General features: G+C 54.8%; 1 long non-coding RNA gene across 1 annotated transcript in view; it reads right to left on the bottom strand.

Moving 5' to 3' along the window:
• The window catches only part of LOC309859188, a 366,769-nt gene that overhangs the window by 287,589 nt on the left and 53,852 nt on the right, over positions 1–25,328 (bottom strand). Inside the window, exon 2 of the long non-coding RNA XR_014308589.1 lies at positions 20,731–20,839. This is a non-coding gene — a long non-coding RNA (uncharacterized lncRNA). The remainder of the gene's footprint in view (positions 1–20,730; positions 20,840–25,328) is intronic.

The following is a 25,328-nucleotide window of genomic DNA, read 5'->3' as shown; positions in this document are numbered from 1 at the left end:
AGGGCTGTGTTCCCCCCGCGGGCTCTGGGGGAGACTCCTTCTTGGTCTGGTCCTGCTCCTCATGGCCCCAGGCGTCCCTCGGCCGGCGGCCGAATCATCCCCATCTCTGTGCCTGGCTTCACCTCTCCTGGTGTCTCTGTGTCCTCGCCTCTCCTGCCTCTCTGAGGACATCTGTCATTGGGCTTCGGCCCCTCAGTCCAGGATGAGCTCATCGCGAGATCCTTACCTTAATCTCATCTACAGATCAAAGTCCCCGTTTCCGAATAAGGTCACCTTCACAGGTACCAGCTGTCAGCACCCGGCCACCCCCATTACGGTAAGTCTCGCCATCACCTTCAGAATCCTGTCCCTCCCTCCACGCGCCTGGGAAAAAGCTTCTCCTGGTAGCCCAGGACTCAAGCCTGGCCTGGAAAAGAAAAGCCCATCCCCCAACAGGGTCTTTCTCGATCAGGCTCTGACGGGGAAATGTGGTCAGAAAACAGGGGAGGCCCCTGGAAACCGGCTCGGGACGCTTCCCTGCCTGGAGGCCAGGCTCGGCTGAAAAGCCTCCAAAATGTGCAACTCGATGAAAATTGCAAAAAGTGCATCTAACTGTACCTAAGCCCTCAGCTCTGCCTCCGACTTCCCCAGAAAGCAGCCGCGTCTTCACCACACTGGCACGTAAGTCAGGAGAACTGCGTGGGTCTCCGAGGTTCTCAGGTCCAGTCTGATCACAGACTCCCTGGTGGGCCGTCAGCGCCCCCATCTCAAGCCTGGAGAGGAAGGCCCACGGAGCATCCTGCCAGTCCGCCCCAGGACGCTGGTGGCTGCAGCTGGAGAGGGCGGGCACATCCTGCAAGTCCCTGCGGTGAGAGAGGCGGTTCTTGGGGAGACCAAAATGAAATTCGGAAATAGATTCTAGAAGCACTTCCCAGGGCAGCACGGACGGTCTGTGAACGTGCTTCATCTGAGCAAGGACTCCTTCGTCCCACGAGGAAAAGGAACGCCAGCACACACGGGGTCCTCTCGCGACGCTGCGGCGCGCCTGTCCCCTGACGACACCAGCCGGGTGGGCGGGCAGCGGGGCCCCGCAGGGGTGCATCCCGGACAGAGGAGGTGCGTGCTGGCAAGTGTCCATACCGGGCATCGGGCCGACGCTGGTGAACAGGGGCTTACAAGTGGGTTTTAAATCAACCCAGAAAAATCAAGTCACGTGACTCCATCCTTCCCGGAGTTCTGGAACAGACGCAGACCTGTCCCGCGTGCGTGCGCCTTCCTAGACCGGCGCCTCCCCGGTACTCAGGTGCATACATCAGAGACACCCAGAGCCGCTGGAGTCCGGCAGCAAACCGTCCGGCTCTCCGGCCTCCGGCACCAGCAGGGAGAGCTCGGGGAAACAACCACCGATGGGGCGGAAACGGGGGACGGGGCGAGGCAGGACGGGAAAGGGACTCAGCCCGAGGATCTGGCTGGCCACTGGACACCACCCAGCAGGGTGGGCCCCACGCAGCCTGAAGGCGGAAAGAACAGCACCAGACACGGACCAGTCACCGCAAGAAAGGGGAGCTCAAGTTTGCATTCAAGGTCACGGGCACTGCCTGCTTAAAAAGGAAAACCAGTTCTCTGGAGGCACAGACAGAATCCGGAGTCTCTACAGCAGATCCCTCGGAAGGTGTGGGACACGTGAAGAAATCACAGCTGAGCCGGGAACAACGCCGGGGCGAGGGGCACCTAGGGCAGGGCAGTCAAAACGCTGTACGCCCCGACTCCCCAAAAACGTAACTACAAAATGCCCACTGCTGACGCAAGGATAACATAAACAGTCAATCAACACGTGTCTTCTATGTTGTACGCGTCGCACACTGTGTTCTCACAGTGAAGAGAATATTATTAAGGAAACCGCAAAGAAGAGAAGACACACGTACCGGCCGTGCCGGATTTGGGTGAACGGCTCCTCGACAGGTGCGCGCAAGTCAGGCCCGTGTGTCCGGGGGGCAACCACACGAGCAAGAGCAATACTAAACAATCGCACACCAGCGCACACCCACAGCAGCTCACCCCCACACAGCTCACCCCCACAGAACTTCAAACTCTACAAAGCAAAAGCTGAATTAAAAGGATGGACAAGAACGCCTGGGTGGCTCAGTGGGTTAAGCGTCTGCCTTGTGCTCAGGTCACAATCTCAGGGCCCTGAGATTGAGTCCCACATCAGGCTTGCTGCTCAGCGGGGAGCCTGCCTCTCCCTCTGCCCCCGACCCCAGCTCACACTCCCTCTCTAATAGGACATTTTTTAAAAAATAAATAAAAACAAAGGGATTAAAATTCTACATGCACTCTTAAAGATTTTAATTTCCCTCCTTCCTAAATGAACAAGACAAATAGATTAAAAATCAGTATAGCTATAGATTTGCACTTTGCTCCACCCAAAAGTTGCCTAACAGACTTTCCTGGCAAGTCCACAGAGCATGTCCACCAAGATAGGCCAAATACAGGCCAGTAAGAGAAGACTTATTAAATATAAAAGAATAACACCATACTAAGTATATTCTCTGATCAGAGTGGAAATAAAATTAGAAACTAACAATACGATATATCAAAACACTGTTAATGTGTGAAAATTAAACAACCTACTTGTAAATAATCCATGTCTCATAAAAGAAAACACAAGGGAAATTTAGAAAATGTTCTAATTGAACGATAATAAAAATACAGCTAATATCACTTTGGGATTCTCTTCAAATGAAACTTACAGCTTTAAATATTTATATTAGAAAAAAGTTCAAAAATAACGAACTGGTGTGTGACTCAAAACCGAATAAATTTTTTTACAAAGTAAACCTAAATTAAACCCAGGAAGGAAAAGATGATGATAAGACATAAATCAATGAAATGGGGGAAGAAAGAGCAACAAAATGTGTAAATCCCTAGCTGGATTGGTAAAGAAAAGAAAAAAGAGAAGGAAGATAATTATCAATATCAAAAATGAAGGATGGACTGTCGCCAAAGGACCGACAGATTTTAAAAGGGAAATTAGGGAGTATTTGCATAACTATTCACCGAAAAGCACAGCAACTTATATGAAATGACAGATTTCATGAAAAATACACAGCTTACCAAATTTGACAGAAAATGACACAGAAACTGTGAACAGCACTGTGTCTGTCAAAAAAGAAAATAACAGCCTTCTTCTGCAAACTCTTACAGAAAATCAGAGAGGAGAGAACCTTTGCCGATCCATTGGATCCCATGTAATTCTAACATAATAACCTAAAAATCCCAGAAAAATGTGCCTCATGGACACAGATGCAAATTTCCTTAACCAGCTGGAGTAACTATAATCCAGTCACCCAGAAAGAGGATAACATCACAGGAGCATGTGAGAATTATCCCAGGAATACAGGCGGCTTAACATTCAAAAAGCGCTAAGTAAAAGTTGTATTAGTGACAGAACAAAAGCAAATCATGATTGTTTTGAGTCACCAAAAAAAGCACTTGACCATTTGACGAAATTCAACAACCATTCATGATGTTGAAAATCTTGGCGAACCAGGACTAGAAAGGAACCCTTCAACCTGCTGACGGGAGCCACACCGAAGCCTAAGCAGAAGCCATCCGGAACGTCGGAAAAGAGCGCGCGCTCCCCTTGACGCTCACGGCTGATGTGGGGATGCGCCTTCTCCTTACTCACACTCCACGTCCCACTGGGAGTCCTCACCATTATGATACGGCAAGAAACAGCAAACAAACAGAACAGAGATTAGAAAAGGGGCAGTAATATCACCTGCATGCGGATCGCCCCACTGTTCACTTAGCAAATCCTAAGGAATTTATGAAACAACCATTAGAACTATTAAGGTCACAGGACACAGTTCAAAATACAACAACAGTTTGTTATTTTATATCCTAGCCATGAACAATTGAAAAATGAAATTTTTAGAGTTCCTCTTGCAGTAAAATTAAAAAACAAAATACTTGTTAAAAATTCAATAACCACACACAATACCTATTCGCTAGAGGCCATAAAATATGACTAAGCAACATTAAATCAGACCTAAATAAATGAAGAGACATCCCACGCTCCTGGCTTTGAGGACTCAGTATTGTTACGATGTCAATTCCCCCCAAATTTCTCTATAAATTTAACATAATCCCAATCAAGAGCACAGCTGGCTTTTATGAGGAAATTCACAAGCTGGTTCTAAAATTTGTATGGAAATGCAAAGTACCTAAAACCGCCAAGCCAGCCGGAGCGAAGAAGAAAACGGGTAGGACTACAGCCCTGACTTCAAGACTTACGCCCAAGCTGCGGTGGTCCAGGCAGCTGACATGGGCGGACGTACCAGCAAACACAGGGGTGCAGCCCAGCAGAGACCCGAAGGGACTCGGCGGAGGCCCAGAAGCAACGTGACACGAGGAGTCTTTACAAGATGCTGCGGGAACACCCCGATACCTGTATGGAATCAGAGCCCTTGGTCCCTCTCAAGAGATGCATCCGCGTCAGGGGCTGACTCACTTCAACAGAAGGACGGTCACTGGAACTAAATGTCCGGAAGGTGCGAGCATGTGTGTCGGCATGGAGGTCTTCGAAAGAAACTGACGCCACAAGACCGCCCAGCGGGACTGTGGCTCTGGGCCTCCGGCGGCAGGGACCCACCGAGCGACGGGGCCGCGTCTGTGAACCATGCCCGTGTGCGGGGGATGCCCTGAGCCCTCCCCTGCGGACGAGGGTCCTCTCCAAGGCCCCGTGAGCCCCTCCACTGGCCCCTGTCGCAGGGACCTCCCTGTGGGACATCCGCGGAGGAGAAGGGCCTCAGCGGCACAGCTGGGACGGAGGGCTGCGCAGGGGGAGAATCTTCCGCACCCAAAACCGCAGCCGTGGGGCCACCAGTCGCCACGGCAGGACAGCATCACGTTCCCCAATGACAGGAAAACAACATTCTCACTCTGCAGGTCCATTTACACGAGCCAACAAATCCCCTTTTCTGCCCAGGACTTCTTTTCTTTCTTTTTTTTTTTTTTTTTTCTCTTTTTTGGCAATTTGAGTTGCAAGCCACACCATGCTGTAAATTATTCAGAAATTTCAGAAATGAAAATGTAACGATTTAAGGAAAAAGAAGAGGTACCAGGAAAGACAGATTTAAAATACCCAGACAGAGGTGACATGGTGGGGACGATGCGTAGACTGCCTCTGCCTCTGCCTCTGCCCCGCTCCCATTCCAACCCCCCCTACACAAGGCCCAGGGCCTCCAGCCCCAGGCCTGGAACGCCCCTGCACAGCCCGCTTCTCCGGTCGTGGCGCCCAGTGTCGGCTCCTTCGGCCCAGCTCGCGGGACAGGTTGACCATGGCCGCGGAGACTCAGCTCCTTGGTCTGTCCAGGGAAATGAGAACAAGAAGGCGGAGGCCCTCTCTGCCCAGAGCTGCGAGTGTGAACGGGAACCCCGATCCCGCGACTGTCCCAGCAGTCCGGCCCCCGGGACTCTCCAGAGGCGGTGACTGCCAGGACTGGCTGGAATCGGGCATCCGCGACCTGAGACACACGGTGCTTACACCGCGGCAGAGAGGCCACCCGCGGCCACGCAGAGCCCCATCCTCGTTCTCCCACACTGGTCCTTTGCTGTGGTGGTTGGGTTTCCAGCCCCTCCAGGCCCCGTGTGAGCCACCCGTCGCCCTCCCTGGTGCTCAACAGACCCATGAATCGACCATGCTCCCGGGTTCACCCATGAATCGACCATGCTCCTGGGTTCCAGAATGAGCCGAGGTCACGCCCAGGGCACTGGGCAAAGAGCCCAGTGGAAAAGAGCCCACTTCCGTAGGCATCGGTGAGTGGTCAACAGCTTGGGTCCTGGAGCTTTCTGAGGTCCTGCTGAGCAGGTGCTGTCGGAGGCCCAGGGGCCTTGTTCGTCCCTCCTGTGGAGGACATCCCCACAGAAGCTGCTTCCTGCCCTGGTTCGACCGGCCCGGCCGGGCACAGAGCCTCGGCTGTCCCCTGCAGAGAAACTGGGGCACCTGACCGAGCACCTGGGCCCACGAGGCTGACAGCCAGGGGTGCAACACGCGACACAGCCCACTTCCGTCCATCACTCTAAAAGCCTCACGCGGACGCGGCCACGCGGGAAGCTCGGCCAGGCACCCTGTCAGGGTCTCTCTTCAGAGGTGGCTGAAGGGCCGGAGGCGATGACCTCACGGCCTCTGCTGCCCGTCGCTGATCAGTGGTCACTGAGGGCATGTCCCAGGCAGGTGGCCCTGCCAGAGCCTGGCTTCGGGCAGCTGTCCATCCCCGGCGGACAGATGGTGGGGTCGCCAGTGGCCTCGGCCTGTGGCTCTCACAGTGAGAGCTGCTGCCTGTCAGGCATCCCCAAGCCTCAGGCGGGAACCCTGGTGGAGCACGGCCTCAGGCCCAGCCTTCAGAGGAGCCAGGCCCGCTCCCTCTGCTGTCCATTCCTCCGAATCCAGCCAGCTCCCCGGCCGGACTGGGAAGGCGGCCGGCCTTTGTCTCAGACCTGGGCGGCTGAGCCTGCCCGATGTCCCAGGGAACAGGGCAGGGAGGGGTGCACAGCCTAGCGGCCTAGCTGGCCTAGCAGAGCACAGTCCCCCCACCTCGCCCCCCCCTCCCTGGCCCCGGCCCCACCCCCCCACCCCCAGGTCCAGCCCTGCATAGGGGAGCTAGGAAGTACACTGTCGCACTGGGTATTTATTTGCTTTTGAAAGGTTTTAATCCGGGCTGCCTGAGTTCCCAGCAATTCGCGTGTTATTTAGCAAGCTCTCCCATGTTGAACTGCACTCCTTCTTAATGAGGTCAAACTGGGAGATTCTCTGAATTTAAATTAGATTGACTTTCAAGGCAATCACCCCCTCCTCCAACCCCCCCCTCAGCCCCCCCTCCAGGATGTCCCCGCAGCGGGGAGCCCAACCAGCCCACTCCGCGGCAGCTGGGGGATGTTTCTAGAGCCCCATTCAATCACTCCTCCGCACATCCAGAGCCCCTATCTGGCCGGTTGTTGTCTACAAGGCTCTTGGGTTCCGCAGAGGATTCCCCTGCGACCTGCTCCCCTGCCAGCTCCCAGGCCTTCCGACCTGCTGCCCCCTTTCCTCTGGGGTCCCCCGCTGCTCCTTCAGAGACCAGCCCCCAGCAGGACGTCCTCCGGGGGCCCCCAGGCCTGGACACCAGGCCAGACCCCAGCACAAGGCAGCTGTGCCCCTCTCTGGCTCTCCCCACCTTGGGGATGGAGGGACAAGGACGGGCCTGCCTCCAGGAGGCGTCCTGTCTGTGACTCACTGCCCGGCTGGCTCTCCACGGCCACGGTGCGCCCAGGGGCTACTTGCTGTCGGTGAAGGAGAGTCTGAAGCGGAGCGGCCCACCAGCCGCGCTCCCACGAGAGATTTCGTAACATCACCCGAAATCCCAAGTTCTTCCCACAAACGTGTCGAGCACCAGCGCCACTGGAAGCACGTGCAGCACAGAACTGAGAGTCCGTGGCCTCCCCACATTTTGTTCACTTAAGGGCACGTCCCGGGTTCTCCCCCGAAGGGACTCCCTGGTCTCCTCTGAGCCCCTGCCACCCCAAGAGGCCAGCTGTGGGGCCTCCCACCTCATGGAGGACGACGTGGGGCCCAGAGCACCCAGTAATTCATCCCGGGGCCACCACGAGCAGCCGGTGCCAGTGCTCAGGTGTGAGGGCAGGTGCTCACTGTAAGGGCCTATTTAGCCAGAGCAGCTCCATCAGGTTAAACAGGGATTTTGTTGTTTATGCAGTAAAACTTAAACTGACCCTGCCCACCCCCCTCAGGGAAACCAGTCCCAGGTAACAAAGCCCAAATACAAGGGCGGGTCAGGCCAGGTGGAGACATCCAATCAGTGGGGCACACACTGTCTCCCTCGCTACCAAGGAGTGTGGGTCCTGCCTTTTGGGCACCAATTCTGACCAAGGGGCTAGGCTCGTTCAAATATCTACTATAGGGTAAATTGTAATTCAATTGCCCCCCCGCCCCGTGTGTGACCTAGCATGACTGTGCAGCTTTCTCTGTGTGTTACAATCCCATTGGCCACCTGCATGTGGCCAGGCCCAACCACAGGGCCTTTGCTCTATAAAAATTAGTCTGTGAGGCAGGGAGGGGTCGCCTCTCTGTAAGAGACGGCCCCGACGGGTCGGTTTGATTCTCGATACTTGGCACGAAATAAAGCTTTCCTTGACCTTCGCTTTGTATCAGTCTCGCTCCTTTGACCATGGAACCAACACTCACGACTCTTGGCCACCGACCGCCCCTGCCTCTCAGGGCCAGAGAGGGTCCCTCAAGAGGCACCCCGTCCTCCGCAGAGCTGCGGACCTTTCTCTGTACGTGTGCGCAAGCTTACGTCCCCCGTCCTGCGACGAACACCCACATTACGGCAAATGAATATAACTTGTGCATATATTTCTAAATATAAATATTCCCTAGTATGAATTCCTACAAATGCGATTATTGCTTAAAACGCACCCCCCCCCCAAGCACAATGAACAATGAGCACTTCCCTGAGCTATGAGCCAGTATTTTTCCTACAGGGAAGCCCCTGGGAGGAGTAACTGCTCCAGCCCAACTCAGCGAGGCAGAGCCAACCACGGCACGCGCCCCACGTCCACCCAGTGGGCTGGCAACACCAGCTTGCTCAGACACAGCGCAACGACCTACAGCTCTGTCCAGGGCTCTCCGCCTCAGAGGAAGCCTCAAAATGGAAGGTGTAGGGCATGGTGACTGGAAATGGGGTGCATCCTAGGGCTTAGACACTGGCTGGAGGTGTCCACGGACTGGCCCGACCAGGTCAGGGTTTGCCTTTCAAGCAGCAGTGAAAGCAGTCTCTATTTGGATGGTGAAATTAGTGCCAATGAACAAACACGCCCCGAAAGGAGAAGGCTGGTCCCCAGCCCTGCTTCAAGCGTGAGCAAACACTCGACATGGCTGCCCCACCCTTATAATTTAAGGTAAATATTAGCTTAGTATCTGTGGAAGGAGCTTTGGCTCCGTATCCAAACCCGCATTTCCAGTTCTCAGCCGGATGCTGGGCTTGGGTCTCTGCTCCAGTACTCGCAAGGCGAGCCAGCACCTGTCGGGGCCACCACAGCGTGCTCACCGCCAGCCACATACTCCTCTGGCTGCTCCTTTCGAGTCTGGCAAAGGTCTACTTTTAAAAGGAAACGGGCCCATTAAAGAAGCATAGGAGATTAAGCGTCTCTTGATGAGGCGGAGGTGACAGCCTGAACAGAGGGCACAGCAGCCTCGGAAACCCAGATTACAGGGAGTCGCTGGAGAAGCAGGAAGAGCAGCTCCAGACGAAGGACGGACGTGGGTGGCCTCCACCGTCCACACGGCATACGTTCCGATCACAACACAAACGAGGTCTCTGAGGTTGAGTGGTGGCCCCAAGAAGATACGCCCTCGTCCTCACCCCAGAACCCATGAATGTGGCCATATTTACAAAAAGGTTCTTTGCTGATGTCAAGGATTAAAGATCTCAAGAGGAGATCACCCTGGATTTAGGGTGGCCCTTATGTCTAGGACGAGCGTCCTTACACCCGACAGACGAGGAGAGGGCCCAGACACGGGGCGGAAGGCCACGTGAAGGCAGAGGCAGAGGTAAGAGTGCTGGGTCTACGAACCGAGAAATGCTGAGGGCTGCCTGGAAGCACCAGAGGCAGAAGAGGCAAGGAAGGTTGCCCACTGCAGCCTCTGGAGCAAGCAGAGCCATGCACACCCTTGATTTTGGACGTCTGGCCTCCAGTATTATAAGAGAAAACATTTCTGTGGCTCCAATCCCGCGGTCTGTGGTCACTTGCTAGAGCAGCCCCGGAAAACCAATACAGGAGGTATAGCTCCAACATTCCATTTCTGGGAAAATGCTGCAAAGAAATGCCTTTGAATGATTCTTGCAATAATGATTCCCTTTGGACTCTGGAAAACCCAATATATATGGATTTTGTTATTGACTAAAAGATGGAGTTGCATGGCTCTGTGACTGACCTCTTTTTTCAGGAGCTGACAGAGTTATAAACAAGGAGCTATTAAACCGAAAGCCCCAGGATTTGAAGAAAAAAGGCATGTTTGCCAAAAATCCTTTTCCTATCAACTAAAGACCTTGAAGGCTCAAAGGGCAGAGAGTTTTGATTTGGGAAAACAGCTGGGCCCAGGGACCCCGTGGCAGCTGGAATCTGTCTCTGAGATGCCTGTAATCCAGCTCCCCGCACGGAGATCATCTGAAAACGTGAGGCCTCCTTCCTGAAGACCGAAGGGGGCCTATGGGGAATACGTCCGTCTGTGCCACACGATAAATTTCTGTTTCAGGGACAGATGGCACGGTAATGGCACACGGAAGTCACGAGCGGACCGACAGACACGGCGAGTAAGGACGGCCGGACACACAGCATCACGAGCAGCCCATGATCATGAAGCCACGGCCGGGGCTGGGTGCCGGGGCTCCTGGGGGTCTAAGACCCCACACCGGGAAACCAGGCCCAGCAGCCTGAGCTTTCAACTCATCAACGGGACTCCTCACGGGACTCAGCCAGTGATGCCGCACGGACAGTCCTCACTCGCCGCATCATACATTTTCAAAACACCGTCGATTCCCCTACATTTGCATTTAGAGATTCCCCACGTTCTGGCAGATTGTGTGCAGAGAACGTGTTCTCGAATTCGGATTTCCTGAGTACAGTGTGTTCTTCAAAGGTTCTGCATGAAGGTGCGACTTTTCCGTCCTCTGCGAGGGTGGGTGGGTTTTTGTTTTGCTGAATACAAAAGACAAGCTCTTGTGGGGAAAATTCGTGTTTCTTACTCAGTGCAGCATCCAAAAGTCTCCTTTGAAAGAAAAAGCCACCGAGGACGTGTAAGTCTAGACGGTGACCATGACTGGTGTTTCACCCAATGGGTCAAATCCGCATATACCAAAACGGAAAAACCTCCTTGCCAGCTGCTCTCAAGACGGTGTGACAAATTGTTCTGAAGTGTGGGGAAACTCTTCAGGTCTGGAGGGTGAACTGGGAGTTGGGGAACAGGTACCATCGTTGGCGGCAGGAGGCCACGGGTCAGGAGGGTGAACGGATGGAAGGAACGGGGTTGCTGCGAACAGCAGACCTGGTTCCATCCGGCAGGTCGCGGGGAAAAAGCAGCGACGTCAGCGCTACGGAAGGGCGGAGGAGAGCCCTGACATCGAATGTCCTCACTGATAAGGAGATCAAATGTGTCCCCTCCTGCGGACCCCTGGGAGAACAGTCCACCACGACAGAGAAGGATTGCCTTAGTAAACGGACAAATGCAGCTCCCGTGTCCTGGGGAGGGCGTGGTGACCAGGGCTCAGACCGCTCGGGACAGAGGTCTGGCCATGCACCGTGCAGGCCATGAGCCAGCATCCCTGCCTGCTGAGGGCCGGAACCTTCTCAAATGGGCACCAAGCGAGACAGACACTGAGCTCGCCATGGCCCTGAGATCAAGTGCAATGCCAGATGCTGTCACTGATCCCACCCACCTCGCTCTCCCGACAAAGAAGGCCATCTGGACGGTGCAGTAGCTGCTCCCCCACACATACGGAGAAGCGCATCCGAAACACACGGGGGGAAACTGCGTTAGTCGTGGTGATGGGCCGATTCCCCTTCTGGAAGGACCTGCCCAGCTGTGAGGCTGAGCTCAGCACCCCGCTCCAGCTGCCGGCTCCCCGGAGCGCGCCTCCTCTGCAGAGCCGCCCAGTGCAGCAAGCTCGCTCCGGCCCAGGGGAACCGAATGTACCCATCTCTTCCCCCGTCTGTGGTCGGTGACAGGCACACTGGCAGCTAGAGATCGGCTCCGGCAATATTTACACAAGCCACAATCGCGGCTGGTTTTTCTCCCCCCAAACAGTTAAACGCGTACTGGCACAGACAGCCCTGCTGGAGAAGCCGGCACCCAGGGCCGGGCCGTGTCCGCCCGGAGCGGGCCACCTCCGATGGGCGGGGCTGCTCAGGACTCTCTGCCAGGAGGGCTCCGGTGCGGCTCTGCTCCTCCCTCTGGCCACACCTGCTTCCCCTTCCTGTGCGTTCGGCAGTCCCTGCGCCAGCGTCAGGTGCGCAGGACCCTCCACGTGGCCCCTCCTGGAAGCTGCCCGTCCTGCAAGTGCGTCCTTGCCAACATGGTCCACCGGGCTTATCCTCCACACTGAAGGATCCAATCGGCAGCTTCGCGGTCAGCCAGTCAGCAAACACACATTACGCCGTTTCCGCGTGACAGGCACGGGGCCAGACACCGCGTGTGCCAGGCCGGGTCCCGCCCACATGCAGGAGGTACCTTTGGGGGCTCAAGCAGGGCACGGGGGCTGCATCAAACCATGCAGTCAGCTCTGGCTACATTTGCTTTAAATCAGCAGAGCAATCACCTTCCTAATTATAGAAAAGTATAAAATGTGTAACGGCATAAAATATGTTCAGAACATCAGATCTGTTACAAACCGGGACATAATGGACTCAGCATTAGGAAAACGGACACATTCTGCTCTCACTTAAAGCGGAGTTACTGTTAAATCCAAGTCCCAACTGATTATTCGTTAACAAACCCAGAATATCAAGAAACTGGCTTTTTTTTATTTAAGATTTTATTCATTTATTTGACAGAGAGCGAGCAAGATAGCACAGGCAGGGGGCAGCAGGCAGAGGGAGAGGGAGAAGCAGACTCCCTGCTGAGCACGGAACCAGATGTGGGACAGATGCTTAACCAACTGAACCACCAGGCGCAGCATCAAGCAACTGGCTTCAAAAACATAACACGGTTCAGCATCGCAAAGCGCTTACCTGGCCAGCCTCCGCGCGAGCAGGGGTCGGGATGATGGAGGGCCGTGCAGCAGGAGTGACCCTCTACCCCACGTCACCGTCAGACCAGCCGCTCTGCAGCCCACCCCGGACACACCTGTAGGGCCAGCACTGCTCGCCCCAGCACCTTACAGCCGAAAAGACCACGGCTCAGGTTGAGGAAGCAGCCCAGCTTTCATCAGACGGAAGAAGATGATACTATATGGTGTCACTTACATGGAGACCCTTAAAAAGCTGAAATCACAGAAACAGCGAGGAGAAGGTACTTACCGGGGCTGGCGGTGGGGGAACGTTGGTAGAAACTTCCAGCCATAAGATGCAGAAGCACTGGGGATCTCACGTGCTGCATGGTGATTACAGCTTAAAATATTGTATCATCCACTTGGAAATTGCTGAGAGTAGGTGTGTAGTGCCCTCACAACGAAAGAGAGTGGTACCTATGGGATGTGGCACAGGCATTCGCTAAAGCTAAGTGCGAACGTCTTGTGATACGTGTGTGTCAATCAATAATACGGCACACCTTAAATTTACACAGTGTCGTGTGTCAATTGTATCTCAGTAAAGCTGCGACGTGAAAGGGGTGGGCGTTCGAGATGAACTCACAGCCGCTGAGCCTTCCAGACTCACAGGACCAGAATGACTGCATTAAAAATAGCCAACACGGGGGCACCTGGGTGGCTCAGTGGGTTAAAGCCTCTGCCCTCGGCTCAGGTCGTGATCCCAGGGTCCTGGGATCGAGCCCCGCATGGTGCTCTCTGCTCGGCGGGGAGCCTGCTTCCCTTCCTCTCTGCCTACTTGTGATCTCTCTCTCTCTGTCAAATAAATAAATGAAATCTTAAAAAAAAAAAATAGCCAACACGGGGCACCTGGGTGGCTCAGTGGGTTAAGCCGCTGCCTTCGGCTCGGGTCATGATCTCAGGGTCCTGGGATCGAGTCCCGCATCGGGCTCTCTGCTCAGCAGGGAGCCTGCTTCCCCCTCTCTCTCTCTCTGCCTGCCTCTCTGCCTACTTGTGATTTCTCTTTGTCAAATAAATAAATAAAATCTTAAAAAAAAAAAAAGCCAACACTTGTCATTTTTAAAAAATAAGCCATCTTGACATTAGAATTCCTCTTTTTCCAGGGATGACCCCAAGAGTCAACATCCCAATCTCTGAGACCACGAGCACAAGTGCACTGCCTGTCGCTCTTTGTAAAGATGTGGCGAAACCACGGCTTTGGGGGATTTGGGAAAGCATCTGTATTTCTAAGAATTTCTCTTGGAAACCATCAAGCCCCTTTGTCACAGAAAGAGAAGTGACTTAAGGTTGTCAAGGAGTCCTTTCAGGCTTTCTTGAGGAAGCCCTTGAGGGTCAGGAGAGAGAGGTCAAGAGAAGGGGGAGGCTTCTGCTCAGCAACACGCCAGGATCTGGAGCAAACGGACTCCACGGGCAACTCCAAAGCATGGGGTGTTTCTGCAACGGCAGCCACACCAGCCACGGTGCCACTAACCTAAAACCAGCTTTCAGAGACGCTACTTTGAATACACTTCATGGTGGGGAAATTAAAGTCCGAGCTGTGGCTCTGTCGTCAGTCCCCTGCATACCCATGCTACTTTTCTTGGAGTTTGGAGACAACAGAATTCCCCCTCCCCCCAAAAAGCCTCTTTATTTTGAATATTTCATCTGAGTAATTCAATGCTAAATTAAAGCTCAAAACCCTTCATGATTCACAAGGGTTTTGTTGTGCTCTTTTAAACTCTGGGGCACTCCCAACGCTGTAACGCCTCCCCCTGCCCCATTTTTAACCGGCAGCTGCTTGCACAAGAACAAGGAAGGAAGTCCTGTGACTCCTGAAGCCCGACTTTGTGCATTTCCATTTTACACGTCAACATGAAAAGAAGCCACTTTTAAAAGAACAATAGTTAGAGCCAATTACAAATCTGCTATTAAAATCACACTAATTCCACTCTGAAGCATGAAGAACAAAATTAGATCTCATTTAAAGACGCGCCACACTCCCGCCTCCTTAGGGCGGCACAAACCCACCTGCCCTGATCTGTGCACAAATCCCGCTTCGCTTCTGCCTGGGGTTGGCCTGCACGGAACTGTCAGGTGGGACGCTTCCTGAGCTCAGCGTCTGACGGGCCCTCTCCCCTCCTAAGGACACGGGACAGAGAGCTGTGACATGGGACACAAAACAGCCCCAGCGGTGACCACACATCAAACAATAATTTCTATTATTGCAACGACTATCTCAGGAGAGAACAGGAGCTGCACTGACCGAGCCACATTCCTAGAACCCGGCTGCACATTCTGAACACACGACTCCCCACGATCCTTGCAACACCTCTATCTTACGGGTTTAGTACCGTTTGATGACGAAATGGAGACCCGGAGAGGACAGGTGACTTGCCTGCACTCACACAGCAAGACACCCAAAGCCACGCCCCCAACTCCAGCGTCCTGAGCGGCAGGCCGACGGAACGGACGGCTCTCTCTCGGTGAGCGTCTCCCTGGGTGCTCACCTTGGCCCCATGACTTTCGAGTCTCCTCCCTTCTGATTCTGGGCCCCGTGACTGGCTCAGACCTTGGGGATAGTAACAGACTTGACTCAGGAAGGTCACGAAGGGCTCGTGTGACTCCGCGCCTGCTCTTGCTTCCCTGCGACCACCAGGAGCTCAAGGACACATCAGCCTGAGGACGCGTAGGCCGGCAAACTAGAGGCACGTGAGCTAGGGTCACAGGGGGTGGGCGGTCCCGGCCCAAGCCCTTCCAGCCCCGCCAGCCTCTCAGCTGATCAGACACAGCAGCAAGCCCAACCCAGACCGGGCAAACCCAGCCCAGGGGAGCCGACCACCGCACTGAGCTGCGGACGCATGAGAAATAAAAAACCGGTTTTCTCAGCTATGATGTTTGGGGTGGTTTGTCAGACAGCAGGAAAGCTCCTGCCTGCCACTCTGAAGTGGCCCCCAGAGAGCTCATTTCATGGCCTGCGGTCAGCTTAAATAATGGTCCCCAAATACGGCCAGGTCATATTCTCCAGAACCTGTGAATGCTTCACCGTGAGGCAGGAGAGGCTCTGCAGACATGCGATTGCATTAAACCCTTTAGACGAGTGACCATCGGCGGGGTGTGGGAGCGGCAGTACCATCACCAGGGTCCTCACGAGCCACGGGCTGAGCAGATCTGAAGGGAACAGGACCGCAGGAAGCAAAGCTCCGCGCTGCTGCTGCGCAAGACGAAGGACGGGACACGGGCCCAGGCCCTGAGGACTGCAGCTCTGGAAGCCAGAAGGCGTCCTCCCCCAGGGCTCTGGGGGCCGTGAGGCCCTGCCAACCCTTGTTTCAGTCCAGTAAAGCTGATTTCAGACTTCCGACGTCCAGAACTACAGAACAATAAAAACATGCTGCTTCGAGCCACAAGTCCGTGCGCACGTGTCACAGCGGCCGAAGGGGAAACTCATGCATGCACCGACGTCACGGATACGGAAACACCGAACCTGATTTTCCTGGTGTTGGAATGCACTTCATGAAACCAAGGTTTAAACAGAAGTTTACATCCCTTTGCAGTCTGCAAGGGACTGACCCCGAGGCCCGGATGCGAAGGGGAGCACAGGCAGCAAACGGACGGTGTGCGGCCGGACCCCGTGGGCCCGTGGGAAAAACACAGAGTAACAGACACAGTCCGGCAGGGCAGAGGCCTCCGGAAGAGTCGGCCACAGAGAGCTGGCCCAGTCCACACCCGAGACATCCTCAGCCAACTTCTTTTAAAGAACTTCCATCTCTAAGAATGAAGGGGTCTTTAAAAACCCACAGACTCACTTAAGATAAGGACATAAATGCGTCTGGTGCTGCCTGGTAGAACCTTCCACCGCAGCGGGAACTTCTACCTCCGCATCATGATGCTGCTCGTCACGCGCTGCTTTTAATCACACAAGAAGCGTCCGGTGTGACTGAGGAACTGGATTTTTATATTTTACTCAATTTTATTAATTTAAGTTTGAATGGTGTGATTGTTATCACACACAAGCTGACTGGGCTCCGGGATGCCCGGACTGCCGGTCAAGCATTCCTTCTGGGCGCGTCGGGACGCCTCTGTGAGCGTGTTTCTGCCTGAGATCAGCACTGACGTCAGTCACGGAGCCGAGCGGCCTGCCCGCGTCCACGTGGGCTGCGTCACACAGCCCGGGGAGGGCCCAAACAGACGAGAAAGGCAGCAGAAGGATGAATTCACTCCCTCTTCTTGAGCTGGATGTCCCTCCTCTCCTGCCCTGGGAGCTCGGTGCTGCTGGGTCTCAGCCTCGCAGCTCGGACCGAGTCCCCCACCAGCTCGCAGACGGCGGAGCCAGAGACGTCGCAGCCTCCATCACCATGGGAGGCAAATCCCCATCATAACTCTCTGCCTTCTGTCTACATCTCCAGAGAGACGGTATGTTCCACTGAGTCTGTCTGTCCGGAGAACCTGTCCTGATCTAAGTGGCTGCGCGTGCCTGGCAGCTAACGGTCGGGACAGCTTGGTCAGCAGGTGCTCAGGCTCGCAGACCTGGGGACCTTTGTCGGGTGTGATCTCCGGCGCGCTGTCAGGGTCAAGATGATGAGCAGCTTTTGGCCCCTTACCTGCCGTGCATGGAGCCATCTTGAAGGGTCTCTGTTTCCTTATCCGCTGGGAAGAACGTCGCCTACCTCATGATCGTTACAGGATTACAGATAATCTCCGTAACACTCCAAGCACAGGGCTTAAAAACCACACACAACTCTCCTTACCGTGACGCTGAAATCACTGTCCGTCTCAGGTCTGACAACTACGACACACGACCCCAGACGGGGGGTCATAGCCAACAGACATTTCCTGCTGACACTTCCGGAGGCTGGAAAGCCAAGAGCCAGGAGCCAGCACGGTCAGGTTCTGAGGGTCCTTTTCTGGGTCGCTGGTGACCACCTTCCCCTGTAGCCTCGAGTGGCCGAGAAGCCGAGGGAGCTCTCTTCGTAAGGCATTCACGCCATCACGAGGGCGCCCTGCCTCCTGACCCGATCACCCCCGACACCCCGCCTCCCAACACCCCCACCTGGGGAACTCGGACTCCCACACAGGAGCACGGCGGACACAGACGTTCGGTTGTGGCACCGTCAGATGTGCAACGCCTCCAGGTAACGTTCTCAGGTCGAACGTACTTATCAGCACTGCACTAGTCCGTGCGAATACCCCGGGACCCAAAAACCCGCCTTGAAAAACCGAGCAAGGCAGCTCTGCTGTGCGTTGTCCCGGCTCTGTGTCCCTCCGCTCTGCGGTGAGGGGAGAGGACAGGACCACACACAGCAGGACTGATCAGAAGGACCGAGACGGGCCGCCGACCCCGGGGACCATGTGCTCTGGATAAAGGGACGGTGCCCAACACTCAGGCACGAGTGCCCAAGGTCTGGCTGTGCCTGGCACACACCGGGGGTGTCCGTGCTGTCTCCGGAGTTCCCAGCTAGAGCCCCGAGGCCACCACCTGGGCAGCTTCCCCTTCTCGTCCCTTCTCCCAGCGGCTCTGGCTGACAGGCTTCTTGGACGCAGAGTCCCTCCGGTCCCAGACCTGGCCCGGCACCGTGGGAAGCAGCTGTGCCTCTGCGAGCAGGGCGCAAGCAGCTGTGCCTCTGCGAGCCGGGCGCAGGAGTGCTCGCCTCTCACTGACCCCCTGCGGCCGTGCCAGCTGCTAGGCCACGGGCGTTGCTCTGGAGAAGGCTCCGGGCTGCACCTCCCGTCTGAGAACCAGCAACTATGGGGAGCGTTTGCCTTCCACGGGGACGTTTTATGTCGGAGACCTTGAAGCTTCCCAAACCCTGTCTCTTTAACCTGCCCTGACACCTCGGGGGAGGACGGCGATGACACGTCCTTCCTCAGCTCTCCTGCTCCGCAACACTGAGGACACGTCAGAGTTGGGGTCGCCCAAACCCACAGAGCAAAGTCAAGTTCACAGCTACGGGGCAATTCCACTGTCACAACCGACAACAACTATGGCAGCAGTACTGGGAGCCGGCCATGCGTCAGGCACCGGGCCACGCGTCACCCTGTTAATCGCTGATCACTGCGCATGGTGATCTCCATTTGTCAGGTGACCTGAGGCTCAGAGAGGCAGTGGGACAGCCCCAAGGTTCTCCGTGTTGCTAAGGGCTGGAGGCAGGATCCAAACCCTGATCTGCGAAGCCACCTACCCTGCACCTTCCTTCCCACATGGCCACGGCCAAGCAGCAGCCCCCAGCTCTGGGCAGAAGGTCACTGATGTAGGCGAGGATGCCCACCGGGACCACAGCACTGGCACCAGCAGGCCTGTGGCTCCCCTGGGACCAAGTCAATGTGCATGTGCACCCTGGGAGTTGGCCCTGAGGTCCGGCCCCATAACCAGAGATTTATAAATGGGCTTCCTTCCTGAAGCCTGGTCTTCCGTGACAAAGTCCCCTTTCCACTAGGCTTTTTTAAAGATGTCCCGTGGTTTTGCCTACGGATCACATGCACAAAGCCTCAGCACAACCAGGAGAGCACAGATGATAAAGAAAAAAGGTAAGAAATCCGAGCCCCTTGGCCACATGGCAGCCAGGAGGAGCAGAGGGTGCGCGACGGGGGGACCAGGCTCACGGAGGTCCTCGCCGAGGGACCCACAGCTGGCAGCCCCCGTCACACAACGGGATCAGCCTGAGGCACAGTGGTCTGGGTGCCAGAGAGGACACAGGTCCCCAAATGACAGCAGCCCTGCTTTGAGTCTGAGTTTGGGGAGCAGGGCGTGTGCAGATTGGGGGCTGGTCGTGAAGTGGGGCGGTGCTCGAGCCGGGGCCCCCGAGGGACACTGGGCAGAGGTCAGCCAGGGCGGAAGCACAGCCCTTAGAGGAGAGGGAGGCGGGGGCAGAAGGCACAGAGGAGGCGCGCAGGCCAGGAGGCACCCACGGTGCCCAGAGTGGAAATCGGAGGGATCTGTCATCCCCAGATGGTCACCCAGCCCTGCTTTGCCCCTTCCCTGCCCTGGGGGCTGCCCCTCACAGGGATGCTCCGACAGCGAGAACAGGGCAGCGTGGCCTCGGGCTCCCCACACCCCGCCCGGGGTCCCTGAGGGCCCTCGGTGTCCTGGGGCACAAAGCACCCTTCACCCTCCCCAGCGCCATCGCCACCTCTTGCCTCAGACTCCGCGCGGTCCTCCCTTCCCTCTGTCGCTCAGCGGAGTCACCCCTCACCTGGGACACTGGCTCCCCGAGCGCTGTCGTCCACCTGTCTAGTCGTCCCCCCCAAGTCCCCAAGGCCACGTGGCCAGCCACCCCCCAGCATCCGTGCATCCGGCTCCCACGCTGGGGCCAGCCACTTAATGGGGTGAGAACGGGACACACACCAGGGACACGCGGAGAGCCACGGATCTACGGATTATTATCCTGGTAAGAAACGGAGGGGCTGGGAATTGATAATAAAGCATTCCCCAAACAGTAACCATGACAACCAACAGCACGAGAGGGATTTTATGCCTCCTCCAAGTTTTACGAGGCACACGACACGACTGTTTTATGGACTCTGGCATTAATTATGCCCATCACAGGACACAGCCCATTCACCCCTGGGGCTTTGCTAAATTCATGCACGTTACCCATAAAAGTTTAAGAAAGTAATTAGGAAGATTCCCACTTGGGTTGTTTTATTATTTAAAAATTGATAAGACAAGGTATTAAGGTCAAAATATGAGTTGAAACAACAAGAAGGAGCAGGAAGGAGGGAGGTGTTGTTGAATTTTAGGCAGAGCAGAGCATCAACTTGAAGCAATGATGAGTTTCGTATCAGACAATAACAGACCCTTGGAAATGCACACGAGGAGGGAAACATTGTGACTTGAGACTGAAAACGCGAGCCGATGGCAATGCGAACCCCGAGTGATCCGTCCAGTGATCCGTCCAGGGTGTGCTCACTCGGAAACGAGGCAGAGCCTGTGCTGTCCCCACGGAGGGGTCCTTACCTCTCTGCAGCGCTCCTTCCCACAAAGTCTTCCCCGGCCCTGATGACATGAGCCCACGATGCTGCTGGGACGTCAGCTCCTGTCCTGAGAGCCCAACGCCCTGGGTTCTCTGCAAGAAAAGAGGCACACACAGGGTCACTCCCTGAACTTCGTGCTGTGGTACAGGGACAGATGCCATCCCACTCGCCGAGCACACGGACGTTACGGGGGACACGTGGGCTGCGTCCACACACCTGCGCTTTGGCGAGCTCGCCCCGTGCTCCACATGTAAGGAGTCACTTCCCAGGTACACGGGACTTCTGCTTGGACACAGCAGCTCAAACACTCGCTCCTTCCTCTGTTCCTGCCCCAAGTCCATGACAGTGACAATAAAATCAAAAGGAAGAGCCCCGCAAGGACAAAGACGAGACAGAAACCACCGCAGCCGGGTGGGGCCAGCAGCGCTGAGCGCTGGGAGGCCGGCGGGCAAGAGCTACCCGATGCTGCAGACACACGGGAGGAAGCTGAAGTCAAAGCCTTTTGGGGAGGGGGGGTGCAGAGTCAGGAATTCCAGAGAAAGGGGAAGACCCGCTCTGAGGAGCGCAGGGGGCCTGCAGAGGTGGGGGGGGTCGTGAAAGGCATCCTGACCAGCAGCTCCAGAGACCCCTCCAGGCCCAGATGCAAACACTGCCCTGGCCCCTCCCAAGAGAAAACAAGAGATGCCTTGTGGGGAGGAAGACTCAGATAGCTCCAGACTCCAGGATCTGCGACCCAGCTGGAAACGGGGGTGGAATGAGGCACCCAAAACTAGGGCATTAAGTAAAAGTCAACATTCAACGTGAGGGCCCAGCCTGGGCTCAGAGAACACAGATAACCAGCTTACACCCCATGTCATGGACTGAACCGTGTCCCCCCAAAACTCGTACGCCGAAGCCTGATTCTCCGTATGACCATTGGGAGAGGGGCCTTTACGGGGGCGATTAGGGTTAAACGAGCTCATGAGAGTGGGGTCTGACACAACTGGACTTGCGTCCTCCTAAGAGGAGGAAGAGACCCCAGAAATGTAGGCACACAGAGAAAAGGCCACGTGAGAACACAGCAAAAGGTCTGCAGCCAAGGAGCGAAGCCCCAGGAGAAACCAACCTGCAGACACCTTGATCTTGGACTTGCAGCTCGAGGACGCACGGAAATAAACGTCTGCTGCTAAGCCGCCCCACCTGTGGCGTTTCGTGACCGCAGGCTCTAGCAAGCTCAGACATCCGATAAGCAGGAGACACGGCGCTCCTCTCTAGGAAAACACCTGCTCAGGGAAGACCCACAGACACTGACCACCACGGGCTCCCGGCACAATGAGCCGCTTGCAGCCACCATCCACGAGGAACGGCCGGGTGGGAAGTGCCGTCGGCACAAAGCGTCCAGCACCTGCTGGGCCTCTCTCTGCAGCTCCGGTGCGCAGCCACGAGCCAGGCCAACGAGAGAAAGCCTGACCCTGAAACCCGCCCAGACAAAGAAAAGAAAACTCAGAGGTGGCAGACACAGTGCACGGATCCGAAGAGATGCATCGTGGGGGGAGCCTGGGCTCGGGTCCTCAGAGGGAGGGGACGGCGCGGCCACGGGGGAGCAGGTGTGCTTACAACAGGGACGTTCGGATAAGGAGAGAGCACACTGAGAAATTACAAGCATGAGAGCAGAATTAAGGGAGAATCCCCAAAGTTTTGAAAAATGTAATTAAAAACATACTCCCAAAAGGTGAATGACGACAACAACAACAACAAACAGAGATCCGAAAGAGGAGATAAAATAAGAAATTGGGGGATTCATCCAAGAACCCCAGTACTCACACAACAGGAATTCCAGAAAGAGAGAACAGAAAGGAAAAAGAAGAAATTCTCAAATAGCTTAAGTCGATTGAAAGTCAAAAATAACCCAAAATGGGGGCGCCTGGGTGGCTCAGTGGGTTAAGCCTCTGCCTTCGGCTCAGGCCATGATCTCAGGGTCCTGGGATCGAGCCCCACATCAGGCTCTCTGCTCAGCACAAATCCTGCTTCCCTCTCTCTCTCTGCCCGCCTCTCTGCCTACTTGTGATCTCTGTCAAATAGATAAATAAAAAATCTTAAAAAAAAAAACCCAAAATGGAATAATCAAAAATAGTAACTACGCCACAGTATAGACACAACAGCTTACATTTTAGGAGAAAGAGCTCAGAGGTAACTGATTTTCTCTAGGGACAAGAGAGACAAGGGTAGTGCCACTGACTTCCACAGTGCATGCATGTTCTAATTTGGTTTAAAAAAATCAAAAATTATTTTTAAAAAATGAAACGTTACAGATAAATCTAAAGCTCCCTTTCCTGAGAAAAGTCTTTTCTGGTTTCATGCTTGTGCATGAGCACCAACAGAAACTGTCATTATTTAACGTGTACACAAGTGACACATCGTTGTTCAATTTCCAGCGGAGCTACACAGCACCAGAACGTTCTCTCTTGTGAACCCCAGAAGCAAAGCTCCCCGGACTCTTGGGTTCTTGGGGCTTCGAGAGACAGTGGGAAATGAGAGCGGCCCTCCGGCCCGCTGACTGGGGGCACAGGAGGCACAGCCCCACCTCCAGGAGGGAGGGGATCCTGAGTCCAGAGGGAGCGCTCTGAGAAGTCCTGCAGGACGTTGATTTTAGCACTGCAGGGGCTCGTGGAAAACCAGACCCGCACTGACCAATTCCCTTCTTCTACACTCCCTGGTCGGACAACAAAGCTTTAAACCAGAGCCAACTTCCTGCCCGCCTGTCTTCATAAAAACGGCTTTTATTTTTATGGTCTTTAGGGCATGAGCTATTTCATATTACTCACACCATCACAATTCTGTGTTATTAAACTCTGGTTGAAGAAAAAGGCCCAGTTGGTTACAACGACAAACCAACAGAGGAACATTGAGAAAATACCGTGAAAAGTAAGTAGCAGAAAGAATCCTTGACTCGGGATTTCGAGGGTTAAATACTAATCGTCTGTGTTCCTCGGGCACCCAGCACAGGGAGCTCTCACTCGGGGGCTGTGCTAGGAGCAGGCCGCAGCAGGTGCAGGGCGGGGAGCTCTGTGAGAACAGGCCGAGGGGCTGAAGTCAGCAGCAGACCGCAGGCTGTTAGAAACGCTGCTCCCTGTTCAGCACCCAACAGTCACAATGGACGCAAATGGGTTATACCTGAAACATACTAAAAGCCTCAAAAACGTAAGGTGAGGAGAAAGTCAACACAGAGCCAAAGCCCATAGCCCTAATTTTATGTCCACCGGCACAAAATCCTGGCAGCCTCTAACGACCAGAGAAATTGGGAATTTACGGGACTCTGGCTCACGACCACCAAACCATCTACTTCTCATTTACATGTATTTCCGACGTCAGCTGCAGCTGGGTGGTAGTTAGGCAGTAGGTCCCCACTCAACACATGAAAATTCTTTTTTTCACAGAATTCTGCATATAACACATTTTTCCTATCTAACCCACCTTTAAGCCAAATATTCTATTTATTGGGTATAGTGGACCGAAAAACATTCCCCCAAATTGAAGTCTACCTTGAACCAGAGGCCCTGACGTTATCTGCAAATAGGGTCTTTGCAGACACTCAGTGGAGGTGAGAGCGTGCTGTGCTGGATTACGAGGAGAGAATAGGACCCGCACACGGGCAAGACGCCGTGTGACAACAGGGGCAGGAGGTGGCTGATGTGGCCACAAGTTAAGAAAGACCAGAAGCCCCCGGAAACTGAGGAGTCGGGAAGGGTCCGCCCCTGGAGCTTCTGGAGGAAATGCAGCCCCACCGACACCTTGACTTTGGACTTCCGGCCTCCAGACTGTGACAGGATAAACCTGGTGTTTCCAGACACCCCCCCCCCCAATTTGTGGTGCGTTGTGACAGCAGCCCCAGAGAGAGAAGACGTATCTGTGTTTCACGAACGCGGACCAGGGACGAAGCGGCATCTGTAAACGTGCCACGTGATCCAGGTTAAGCAGGCGAACCACTAACTGCCTTCTAAGAGTGCGCACCTCAAAAGCCAATTCTCTTTAGGAACAGACAGCCAGCACACCCCCACCTGCGCTGGGGACAGCGTGAGCCTGCCTTCCTCCTCAGAGGACAGAAACCGTCCGTCCTGCGGCACGAAGGGCACGGCCCAAGTTGTCACTCAAGTACTCCCCACGCAGCCGAGAACACTTCCAAGGAAAATACCTTACCAAATATTTTATTCTTCGGCAAGACGTCCACTTAATAATGGGAAACTACAGGTTTGCGCCTGTCAAAATTATTTCCTGTGGGCTTCATTATCAATTTCTCTGCTTCATTTGAAGGCTCGGGGAGCTTGGTATAAAATGACCCTATTTCCCCTCTAAAATCTATGTGGCCACATCAAAGTTAAAATTACTTTTCCAAAGATCTGACTGCGTTTTTGGTTCTCTTCTGCTTTATTAATAATGCATCAGGCAAGTACATGACTTCCCTCCCAGTTTTATTTCCTGACTTGAATAATTTGGACAGAACACTGAAGGCTTTTGGCCGGACACTCTGAGAATGACGTGGAAGCAGCGGCTTCCACCAAAGCCACGCACGTGACTCCCAGCGGACCCATGAGGCGGACTGCA

The sequence above is a fragment of the Mustela nivalis genome (genome assembly GCF_964662115.1).
Source record: "Mustela nivalis genome assembly, chromosome: 2".
Classification (NCBI taxonomy): Eukaryota; Metazoa; Chordata; class Mammalia; order Carnivora; family Mustelidae; genus Mustela; species Mustela nivalis.
The sequence above is the reverse complement of the archived record's forward strand: the minus strand, read 5'-3'. Positions and strand labels throughout refer to the sequence as shown.